The 12,190-nt window shown below is 45.4% G+C and overlaps 1 protein-coding gene across 1 annotated transcript in view; it reads left to right on the plus strand.

The window, feature by feature from the left end:
* Window positions 1-12,190, plus strand: part of PCDH15 (protocadherin related 15) — a 2,836,044-nt gene that overhangs the window by 1,691,866 nt on the left and 1,131,988 nt on the right. The window lies entirely within an intron of this gene.

A 12,190-nucleotide genomic window follows, 5' to 3' on the forward strand; every position in this document is an offset into this window, starting at 1 on the left:
TTTTATAGCTATTCACAATTATATATTTGGGAAGTTTGTATACAGTTAAGTTTAAGCAAAATTCAGACTCCGAGATGAGCAAAGTTTTTACATTTTTCTCAATTCACTGTTCGAAATGGCATGAATCAAATTTGTCCATATCGGCTTGACTCAAAAGTGTCTTGAAGACGATTATTATGCTCTTGGGTCTCTCCAACCCACAATAAATGTTGGAGACAGTAGGGTGTAAAAAACAAAACATTGTAATCACATTTCCCATGCTCGCCCCTCACCTGTCCTGCAAAGTAGCTCTCTGTACCCTCCTTTCTCTTGGCCAGAATTCTTCAAATAATTTCTGGTACATTGTAGATTGGTGTAAAGGTTTGGCTAGTAAAGGTAAGCACCTCATTAACCCCTTTACCCCCGAGGGTGGTTTGCACGTTAATGACCGGGCAAATTTTTACAAATCTGACCACTCTCACTTTATGAGGTAATACCTCTGGAACGCTTCAACGGATCCCGCTGATTCTGAGATTGTTTTTTCATGACATATTGTACTTCATGATAAGGGTAACATTTCTTTGATAACTCTTGCGTTTATTTGTGAAAAAATCAGAAATTTGGCTAAAATTTTAAAAATTTTGCAATTTTAAAATCTTAATTTTTATGCCCTTAAATCAGAGACATATGTCACACAAAATAGTTAATATATAACATTTCCCTCAAGTCTACTTTACATTAGCACAATTTTGGAACCAATTTTTTTTTAATTAGGGAGCTATAAGGGTTAAAAGTTTTCTCATTTTTACAACAAAATTTACAAAACCATTTTTTTAGGGACGACATCACATTTGAAGCGACTTTGAGAAGCCTTTATGACAGAAAATACCAGTGACACCATTCTAAAAACTGCACCCCTCAAGGTGCTCATACCACATTCAAGAAGTTTATTAACCCTTCACGTGCTTCACTGGAATTTATGGAATGTGGAAGAAAAAAATGAACATTTAACTTTTTTCACAAAAATGTTACTTTAGACCAAATTTTTTTCTATTTTTGCAGGGGTAAGAGGAAAAAATTGACCCCAAAATTTGTTGTGCAATTTCCCCTGAGCATGCAGATACCCCATACATGGGAAAAAACCACTGTGTGGGTGCATGGCAGGGTTCGGACGGGAAGGAGCGCCATTTGACTGTTTGAATGTAAAATTTGCTTGAATAATTAGCGGAAGCCATGTTGCGTTTTGAGAGCCCCTGATGTGCCTAAACAGTGGAAACCACCCACAAGTGACACCATTTTGGGAACTAGACCTCTCAGGGAACTTATCTAGATGTGTGGTGAGCACCTTGAACCCCAAGGTGCTTCACAGAAGTTTATAACATGGAGCTGTGAAAATAAAATTTTCACATTTTTCCCTCAAAAATGTATTTCAGCTCCCAGTTTTGCATTTTCATAAGGTTAACAGGAGAAATTTCACCATACTATTTGTTGTGCAATTTCTCCTGAGTAAGCCAATACCCCATATGTGGGGGAAAACCACTGCTTGGGCGCACGGCAGGGTTTGGAAGGGAAGGAGCTCCATTTGACTTTTTGAATGGAAAATTTAATTGAATAATTAGCGGATGCCATGTTGCGTTTGGACAGCCCCTGATGTGCCAAAACAGTGGAAACCCCCCAAAAGTGACATAATTTTGGAAACTAGACCCCTCAAGGAACTTATCTAGATGTGTGGTGAGCACCCTTAACCCCCTGGTGCTTCACAGAAGTTTATAACAAAAATTATCCCCAAATTTTTTATTTTCACAAGGGTAAGAGGAGAAAATGGAACCTAAAAACTGTTGGGCAATTTCTCCTGAGTAGAGATGAGCGGTGTTTGATTAGAACTGTTCGCCAATCTCAAATTCGAGATGTTTTGGGCGGTGTTCGAGTCATTCGACGAACGCGAACGATTTGCAAAAAATTTGGCTGTTCGAGGTTATGTTCGATAACTGTTCGTGCACCAAAAGCATAACTGGATTTTTTCACATCATGCAGGGAATGTCTGCCACTCACTGTAATGCCACAACCATGGTGGTTGTGGCATTACAGTGGTTGCCCAAATTGATGGGAACAGTGCTCACAGTGAAACATAAAAAGCCGGCAATTCAGCAGGGGCATACATCGGTACCCGACAATTTAGAACAGAAAAAATAGAGCATCACACATAGATTAGATAGATAGAAACATGTCAGTCACATATATAAGAAGTTCAGTGGAAGTGTTGGTTACTGTACTTGTCATTTAGTGTTAAAAGATTTATTAAAAAAAATGATAGTGTTTTCATGCACCGTCTCCTTAAAAAAGCCGGCGGCAATTCAGCATCAGTACCCGACAATTTAGAACAGAAGGAATAGAGCATCACACATAGATTAGATAGATAGAAACATGTCAGTCACATACAGTACAGACCAAAAGTTTGGACACACCTAATTTAAAGATTTTTCTGTATTTTCATAACTATGAAAATTGTACATTCACACTGAAGGCATCAGAACTATGAATTAACACATGTGGAATTATATACTTAAAAAAGTGTGAAACAACTGAAAATATATCTTATATTCTAGGTTCTTCAAAGTAGCCACCTTTTGCTTTGATGACTGCTTTGCACACTCTTGGCATTCTCTTGATGAGCTTCAAGAGGTAGTCACCGGAAACGGTTTTCACTTCACAGGTGTGCCCTGTCAGGTTTAATAACTGGGATTTCTTGTCTTATAAATGGGGTTGGGACCATCAGTTGTGTTGTGCAGAAGTCAGGTGGATACACAGCTGTTGGTCCTACTGAATAGACTGTTAGAATTTGTATTATGGCAAGAAAATAGCAGCTAAGTAAAAAAAAACAAGTGGCCATGATTACTTTAAGAAATGAAGGTCAGTCAGTGCGAAAAATTGGAAAAACTTTGAAAGTGCCCCCAAGTTCAGTTGCAAAAACCATCAAGCGCTACAAAGAAACTGGCTCACATGAGGACCGCCCCAGGAAAGGAAAACCAAGAGCCACCTCTGCTTCTGAGGATAAGTTTATCTGAGTCACCAGCCTCAGAAATCGCAGGTTAACAGCAGCTCAGATTAGAGACCAGGTCAATGCAGAACAGAGTTCTAGCATCAGACACATCTCTACAACATCTGTTAAGAGGACACTTTGTGCAGCAGGCCTTCATGGTAAAATAGCTGCTAGGAAACCACTGCTAAGGACAGGCAGCAAGCAGAAGAGACTTGTTAGGGATAGAGATCACAAGGAATGGACATTAGACCAGTGGAAATCTGTGCTTTGGTCTGATGAGTCAAAATTTGAGATCTTTGGTTCCAACCACCGTGTCTTTGTGCGACACAGAAAAGGTGAACAGATGGACTCTACATGCCTGGTTCCCACCGTGAAGCATAGAGGAGTAGGTGTGATGGTGTGGGGCTGCTTTGCTGGTGACACTGTTGGGGATTTATTCAAAATTGAAGGCATACTGAACCAGCATGGTTACCACAGCATCTTGAAGCGGCATGCTATTCCATCCAGTTTGCGTTTAGTTGGACCATTATTTATTTTTCAACAGGACTATGACCCCAAACACACCTCCAGGCTGTGAAAGGGCTATTTAACCAAGAATGAGAGTGATGGGGTGCTACGCCAGATGACCTGGCCTCCACAGTCACCAGACCTGAACCCAATCGAGATCATTTTGGGTGAGCTGGACCGGAGAGTGAAGGAAAAAGGGTCAACAAGTGCTAAGAATCTCTAGGAACTCCTTCAAAATTGATGGAAGATCATTTCCGGTGACTACCTCTTGAAGCTCATCAAGAGAATGTCAAGAGTGTGAAAAGCAGTCATCAAAGCAAAACGTGGCTACTTTGAAGAATCTAGAATATAAGACATATTTTGAGTTGTTTCAAACTTTTTTGTTAAGTGTATAATTCCACATATGTTAGTTCATAGTTTTGATGCCTTCAGTGTGAATGTACAATTTTCATAGTCATGAAAATACAGAAAAATTTTTAAATGAGAGGGTGTGTCCAAACTTTTGGTCTGTTCTGTATATAATAAGTACAGTGATAGTGTTGATTACTGTACTTGTCATTTAGTGCTAAAATAAAGGATTTATTAAAAAAAAATTGGCGTGGGGTTCCCCGTAATTTTAGTCTCTAGCGGAGGTTAAGCAGACGGCTGCGGCACATGTTTGAAGCCTGGGAAGAGGGTAATACCAATGGAGCTTCCCTGGCTACTAATATCATACCCCAGCTGAATACCTAGCCTTTACTAGCTATTAAAATGGGGGACCCCCAAAAAAATGACTTTGGGTCCCCTCTGTTTTAATAGCTAGCAAAGGCTAGGCAGACAGCTGGGGGCTGATATTAATAGCCCAGGAAAGGTGCCATGAATATTGCCCCCCTCCCAGGCTAGAAACACCATCCGTCAGCCGCCACAGAAATGGTGCATCCATAGGATGCGCCAATTCTGGCACTTAGCCTCGCTCTTCCCACTGCCCTGTAGCGGTGGCAGTGTGGTAATAGGGCTGGGGTTGTTGTCATCTTATAATGCCAGCTGACATCCAGCCCAGGTTAGTAATGGAGAGGCGTCCATAAGACACCCCCATTACTAACCCCATAGTCAAAGTTAAAAAAAAACACAAACACCCAGAATAAAGTCCTTTAATTGAAATAAATACACAATTCTTTAATGTTCTAAATTAAACCATACTTACTATCACGCCCATTCCAGCTGAAGCCAATGTCTTCTGCAATAAAATTAAAATAATAAACCAACCTCACCCTTACCTTTCCATCGTTCCCAGGACGGCCCCAGCTCTGCTACATTCACATGACAGGCTGGATTGCAGCCGAATTCGGGCGTTAATGTGCCAGGAGCGGTGTGGGACTGCACTCGGCACATAGCACTGGGTGTCAGCTGTGATAATCAGCTGACGCCCGGCGGCGATCACCCTGCATGGCTTGTGTGCGGGCGAGATTGCAGCGCTCTCAATAATACTTAGCTGGCCCAATAGGCACAGGGTGCAGTTATGTTCTATTACTGACGTCGTCATAAAGGGGTAAATATATCCCTTTGATTATCAGTTGAATACATGTGTTGCTGCCACAGAAGTTCATGGCTATAACTCCTTAGAATGAGAGCTGGCTAATCAAGGATGAAAACCTCAGCGTGAGATGCAATAGGAAAATAGACAGCCTGCCAAGGGACTTACCGTACATATTGTGATATTGGGCCAACTGTCTACTTGTGTTGTGACTATGTTTACAGATGTGTCATGGCTGTTTTCTACACTTTATTTAGAAGACTTAAAGATATTAATCGCTTTGATTTGTATAATGTAATTTAAAATTAATTTGTCACCAGGGCATACAAATATTCCTCAAGTATTAAATACCATTACTTAGTAAAGAAGAAAGATTAATGCCAGACATAGTGTCTAGTGTTGAGCCACCCCCGTAGTGTTCGAGTTCGGTTCGGTTCGTCGAACACCCGTGTGTTCGCCGAACTGTTCGTCGAACTGTTCGTCGAACACCTTCAAACACCGTTAAAACCAATGGCAGGCAAACAAAAACACATAGAAACACATAGAAAACACCTTCAAAGGTGTCCAAAAACTGACAAACTGCTCTGAAGACACAACTAACACATGGAAAAGTGACAAGTACATATAGTCATGCGAAAAGAAAAGAGGTGGAGGAGTAAAAGGAGGGGGAGACACAGATATAGGCATGTCATGCCCTTCTAAAATTCAAAAAGTGAGAAGCCGACACGTTCAGTCCGCTCCTGCCCGTGCCACCTCCGTGTCGCCGGGTTTGTGCCAGAGCCGCGGTGAACCCTGACGGCCAGCCCCCCTCTCCCAATACTGGTGCCTGTCCGCTGGTGGGTCGAGCGAGCCCCTCTGTGGTGGAGGCAGCTCTAAGCTTTTTAATTTAAATTGTCTCTCTAATTTGAATGAATACACTTTAAATCCATTTACAAGGATCTATTGGAGGGCAAGTCTCATGCCAGCAGCCGCGTAATTCCAGCTCCAGTAGCGTCCACTAAGGCTGCTGCAGTTAAAAAGCTTTTATAAGGATCGAGCTCGGCTGTCCACCGCAAGGCATCCTACTGCCAGTCCCAGCCCCTATGCCTTGGGGTGCCTCCTGATGCTCTTCACTGAGTATCCCGTGGTCCCAAAGCATTTCCTTTGAAAAAAATAAGTGTCAAAACTACAGGTGGTGTAGCTTGCTTAACTGCCGGGATAATCCGCTGACTAGCAGACACTGCTACTAGACACAAAGTATTTCCTGGGCTAGATGCAGTTAAAAATTTGTAATTAGATACTCTCGTTGGATGCTGAGAAAGCATTCCATAGAGTCTCCTGGCACGCCATATATGATTCTCTTAAAAAGCTTGGGGTAGGGGTCTAGGGGACCCTTTTATAGCCAAAATTACAGCCCTGTATCGCAATACGTCACCTAGGCTGAAGATAAATGGAACTGTATTACCCTGAGGGCTCGGTTGCTACAGAGGTATTGCACCTCACCCAGAGGTGTGATATCTCACTCTCAGGTAAGGATGGAGTGTGGATCAGGACCCGACACCTGCATGCATTACACCACATTGCTGTGGGGCAGGGCGACCAATATGCCCCTGAGATGGGCACGACAGTCCCTGTCCCTGGCTGGAGTGGGGGGAGGGAACACTGAGGAAGGGGAACCCTGTAGTGCAGGAGCAGGGAGGAAGCAGTTCCTGGGTGCATTGAGAAGGGAGTATAAAAGGTGGGAACCATCTTAGTTCAGTGCAGAGAAGTCTGAGCAGAAGTGGCCGGGAGCAGGGGCTCTGCATGAGCTCTGCTATGGAGGAGGGCCTAGTAACAGAGGCCCAGGCCTGGAAGAGGGAGAAGGAAGGAAGAGGAGCGGAGAAGGCTCCAGGAACGAGGAATGAAGGGATCCCAGGGGTGCGGACGGGCGAGTCTCCACCGCACGCCCGAATCCACCTGCGTGGAGGGGTCAGGCCAAAGGGGGAGACCGGTCCCCGAAACTATTGGAGGCAGGAAACGACCCTCAGCTAGAAACAGGAGGCTGTGACATTTTATGTGGCGCAGCCCCTCGCTACACCCGCTAGGAAGGCACCACATAGGGTCAGGGAAACTGGCGCCAAGTTTACCAAGAGGAGGCCCGAGGCAGCCGGACAGAAGGGTTGGTAAGAAAGGCCAGACAAAGAACACACAAAGGGGGTCCTGTGAAGCGCTCCAAAGTTATCTGGGAGTTGTCTGAGCCCCTCACCTGGTGAGCACAGTACGACATGGGCAGCCGTTACCTGCAGATGTGGTCTGGATAATAAGAACTGTGAGTAAAGGCCCTGGACTGCATCACTGACTCCATGTCGTTACTGCTGCTGCCCTGCACCATCACCCCCATCCTCCGCATACACTGCCCTGAGGCTATACTTCTCCCGTGGGGAGTTATGCTACGCTCTGCTGCACCCACAACACCAGCCTCAGCGGTCTGCCCTGGAGCGGCGGTTCACTCTGACCGCAATCCACGGGTGGCATAGTCGGACATTTAAACATCAAAACCACATAAATAGTTCCGCCACTGGTTTGACCGCCCTGAGCCACGGAACCGGGTCGCCGCCACGGAGACTACAACCACCAGCATCCACCAAAAAGGGTGCGGCTCCGGGTGTCCCAAGGCCCAGGGGGCGCTCAGAACATTTTCATCACCTTTCACAATCACCAATGGGACAAGGCAGGGATGTTCTCTGTCCCCTCTCTTATACATCCTAGTGACGGAGCACCTGCTCTCATCAATTCGCCATAACCCCAATATTAGGTGGATTGAGGTGGGAGGCACCGAGTACAAGTGCTCTCTATTTGCTGATGATGTCCTAGTATATATCACTCAATCACATATATCCATCCATGCTGTTATGGCTGAAATAGATCACTTTGTTACATGGTCAAATTTTAAAATCAATGCAGCGAAGTCTGAGGCCCTCGATGTCTCCCCCCCCCAAATCCATATAGGATTCCATCCAGTCCAACTTTCCCTTTGCCTGGCCCTTACAGGGTATCAAATACTTAGGAATTCCTATTCATAGAGACCTCTCCCATCTATGTTATCTTAATTTTGGGCCCTTTATTGAACAACTCCATACAGACCACGGTTGGCAAGTTAGAAATGTAAGATTCACTACGTGAACCACTGGTGTTTTGTGGAAAAGCACATGTACACTGTGTTCCAAATTATTATGCAACAAGTGTTTAGGAGTGATAAGGGAAGAATTTGTTTGTTTGTCAGTTAAACTCATTGATGGTGATGTGTGTCAGGGCTCTTTATATCACTGTAAGCAATTGCAGACACCTGTGCTAAATAGTTTGGCAGGTGTGTCCAATGAAAGGCAAGACTACTTAAGAAGGCTGTCTCACATTATTAAGCAGCCTACATTTTCTGCCAAAATGGGAAAGAAAAAGGATGTGTCGGCTGCTGAGAAGCAACAAATTGTGGAGTGTTTAGGTCAAGGCATGACTACAATCATCATTGTGCGATGATCAGGATGAAGTGTCTTGGCAATCAAGAAGTATGTAGCTGATTCACAGTACACATGTGTGCGTGCTGATAAGGGCAAATTGAGGACTCTTTCCTACAGGCAATTACGTCAGGTTAAACGAGCAGCGGCAAAAAAGGTTTGTCATAGCAGCAGACAAGTTTATGAAGCTGCTGGTGCCTCCAACGTCCCCCGAACAACAAGATGCAGGGTCCTTCAGAGGTTTGCAGCTGTGCGTACGCCATCCTGTCGACCTCCTCTATCCACTTCACACAAGCAGAAACGGCTCCAGTGGGCCAAACATTACATGAAGACTGATTTCAAAACTGTTTTGTTCACGGATGAGTGCCATGCAGCGCTCGATGGTCCAGATGGATGGAGTGGAGGATGGCTGGTTGATGGACACCCCACGCAAACACGGCTACAGCGCCAACAAGGAGGAGGTGGAGTAATGTTTTGGGCTGGAATCATGGGGAGAGAGATTGTCGGCCCCTCTAGGATCCCTGAAGGCGCTAAAGATGAACTCCATAATGTATGTGGATTTTCTCAAACAGCACTTCCTGCCATGGTTCAAGAAGAAGAACCGTGTATTTCACAGCAAGATCATTTTTTTGCATGATAACGCACCATCTCATGCTGCACATAAAACATCTGCATCTCTGGCTGATATGGGCATAAAAGGGGACAAACTTATGGTGTGACCCCCATGCTCCCCTGACCTCTACCCCATTCAGAACCTCTGGAGCATCATCAAAAGGAGAGTCTATGATGGCGGGAGGCAGTTCACATCTAAGCAACAGCTCTGGGAGGGTATTCTGTCCTCATGCAAAACAATTGAAGCAGAAACCATCCAAAACCTGACAAATTCAATGGACGAGAGAGTTCAGAAGCTCCTTTCGAACAAGGGGTCCTATGTGAAAATGTAACATCACCTAGAATAAAGTTTTGAGTTGAAAACTGTTTGATTTCAGTTTCTAATAACCTGCTAATGCTTATAATTTCAAAAATGACCATTTTTTTGGTCTTTATTAAAATGAAAAGGTTGATCGAAAAGTTTGGGGGATCTAAGAGTGTGGCAACCCAGAAGTCATGATTACTTCGAATTCTGACAATATGAGGGTCATGTTGCAGGTAGTGCAGCAAGAAGGCACTTATGTGTCTTGCGCATCTCGGAGCCCCAAAATTATTTTCCGGGCTAGATGCAGCTAAAAATTATTATTAATTTTAAATCTGGTGGAGCTTAGTATAGATGGCCTAATAGGATCAATGCTGCACAGTGCTACAAAGCCCAAATTATTTTCCAGCCAAGATAAACATGATTAGTAATTTTAAATCTGGTGGAGCTTATTATAGATGGCCTAATAGAATCAGTGCTGCACACTGCTACAAAGCCCAAATTATTTTCCAGCCAAGATACAGATAAACATGATTAGTAATTTGAAAGCTTAAAACGGTTGGTAGGGTGATTTTAACCAATCATCCATCTTTTACTCTCCCCAGGATGACACAGGGGTAGAAAAGTCGTTTCGGATCCATGATTTGTTCATCTTTATGAACGTTAGTCTGTCTACATTATCAGTGGAGAGCCGCGTGCGCTTATCTGTCAGCACACCACCAGCAGCGCTGAACACACGTTCAGACAGAACGCTGGCTGCGGGGCATGACAAGATCTCCAAGGCGTAAGTGGCTAGCTCCGGCCATTTATCCAGATTGGAAGCCCAATAAGAGCAAGGGTCCAGTGACACAGTCATGGCTTCAATGTTTACTTGGAGATACTCCTGTATCATCGTCTCTAGGCGTTGACTATGTGTCAGACTTCTTGTCTCCTGTGGCCTTGCAAAGGATGGGCTAAAAAAGTGGTGAAATGATTGCGCAAAATTGATGTTACCAGCAGATACTGTGGTTCTGTTATGGTTTGAGTGCTGAACACTTGACGGTCCCACGGTTGGCAAGTTGGACCTGTGAGATTCACTACGTGCACCACTGGTGTTTTGTGGAAAAGCACATTTAAGATTCTGCAACAGTCTCTGCTGATACTCCTGCATGCATGCATCCCTTTCTATGGCAGGAATAATTTCTGCAAATTTACTTTTGTACCGGGGATCTAACAGTGTGGCAACTCAGTAGTCAGGATTATTTCTAATTCTCACAATTCGAGGGTCATGTTGCAGGTAGTGCAGCAAGAAGGCACTCATGTGTGTTGCGCATCCAGGAGCACCAAGTCCCTGTTGTGTTGGTGGCGAGGTAACAATCATGCTTCCTTCCTCTGTCCTCTCCCCCCAACCTCGCACAACAGAAATGTGATCAAGGTCTCCCTCATCTGATGAGTCTTCCATCAGTTCGTCCTCCACTTCTTCCTGGGCTCCTGCACCTTCCTCACTAGTTTGGCTGCTACCATGCGCCCTGGTAAAACCATCTCCCCCACCCTCACATGCCTGCCGCCTTGGTGCTGCCGACCGTCTGGACCTTGCAGATGTTAGCCCTTCCGCATACAACTCCTCCTCCTCTACTTCCTCCACCTCCTCTTGTGCCACCACCTGACTCCGAATTCTGTTTAACATGTGCTCCAGCATTTAAATCACCGGAATAGTCTTGCTGATAATGGCATCGTCAGCACTAAACATCTTCGTCGCCATTTCAAAACTGTGCAGAAGGGTGCATAGGTCCCTGATCTGAGACCACTCCTCCAGCGTGATTTGCCCCACATCTGGATCTCGTTGGCCCAGGCTATACGTCAGAACGTATTGCACCAGGGCTTGTCGGTGCTGCCACAGTCGCTGCAACATGTGCAGAGTTGAATTCCACCGGGTAGGCACATCACATTTTAGCCGGTGAAGTGGCAGGCCCAACGACTTCTGTAGAGATGTAAGTCGCTGAGCTGCGGGATGCGAATGGCGGAAGTGAGCACACAGTGACCGTGCCCTCTGCAGAAGGCCATCTAGTCTGGGATAGTGGCTAAAAATTGCTGGACAACCAGGTTCAACACGTGAGCCATACAAGGCACGTGTGTGACATTGCCCCGGCGAAGGGCCGCACCCAGGTTTGGAGCATTGTCGCACACGGCCTTCCCTGGTTTCAGGTCCAGTGGAGACAACCATTCATGAAATTGGTTCTCCAGAGCTGACCACAACTCCTCAGCTGTGTGACTCACATTTCCCAGACATTTCAAAGTAAAAACCGCCTGATGACGTTGAGCCCTACTGCCAGCATAGTAAGGAGGTGTGCAGGATCCCTTCTGCGCAGTTAGAAAGCTTGTGGCATGACCAGACAGGCTTTGGGTGCAGGTGGAAGACCGAGAGGAGGTTGAGGAGGCAGAAGCAGTGGAGGAACTTTGACATAAAGAGGATTGAAGCACAACTCGTGGGGACGGCAAGACTTGGACAGCAGCCCCTTGTCCTGCTGTCACCATAGTTACCCAGTGCCCAGTCAGCGACATGTAATGTCCCTGTCCATGCCTACTCGTCCAAGTGTCTGTGGTGAAATGCACCCTGTCACACACAGAGTTTCTCAAAGAAGCGGTGATGTTGTGTGCGACATGCTGGTGGAGCGCAGGCACACCTTTCTTTGAGAAGTAGTGCCGACTGGGCATCTGGTACTGGGGCACTGCGACGGACATAAGGTCTCGAAAATCCTCTGTGTCCACCAGGCGGAAAGGCAGCATTT

This window comes from Phyllobates terribilis, unplaced genomic scaffold, assembly GCF_046119375.1.
Source record: "Phyllobates terribilis strain yellow unplaced genomic scaffold, ASM4611937v1 Scaffold_5__5_contigs__length_657084704, whole genome shotgun sequence".
Taxonomy (NCBI): Eukaryota; Metazoa; Chordata; class Amphibia; order Anura; family Dendrobatidae; genus Phyllobates; species Phyllobates terribilis.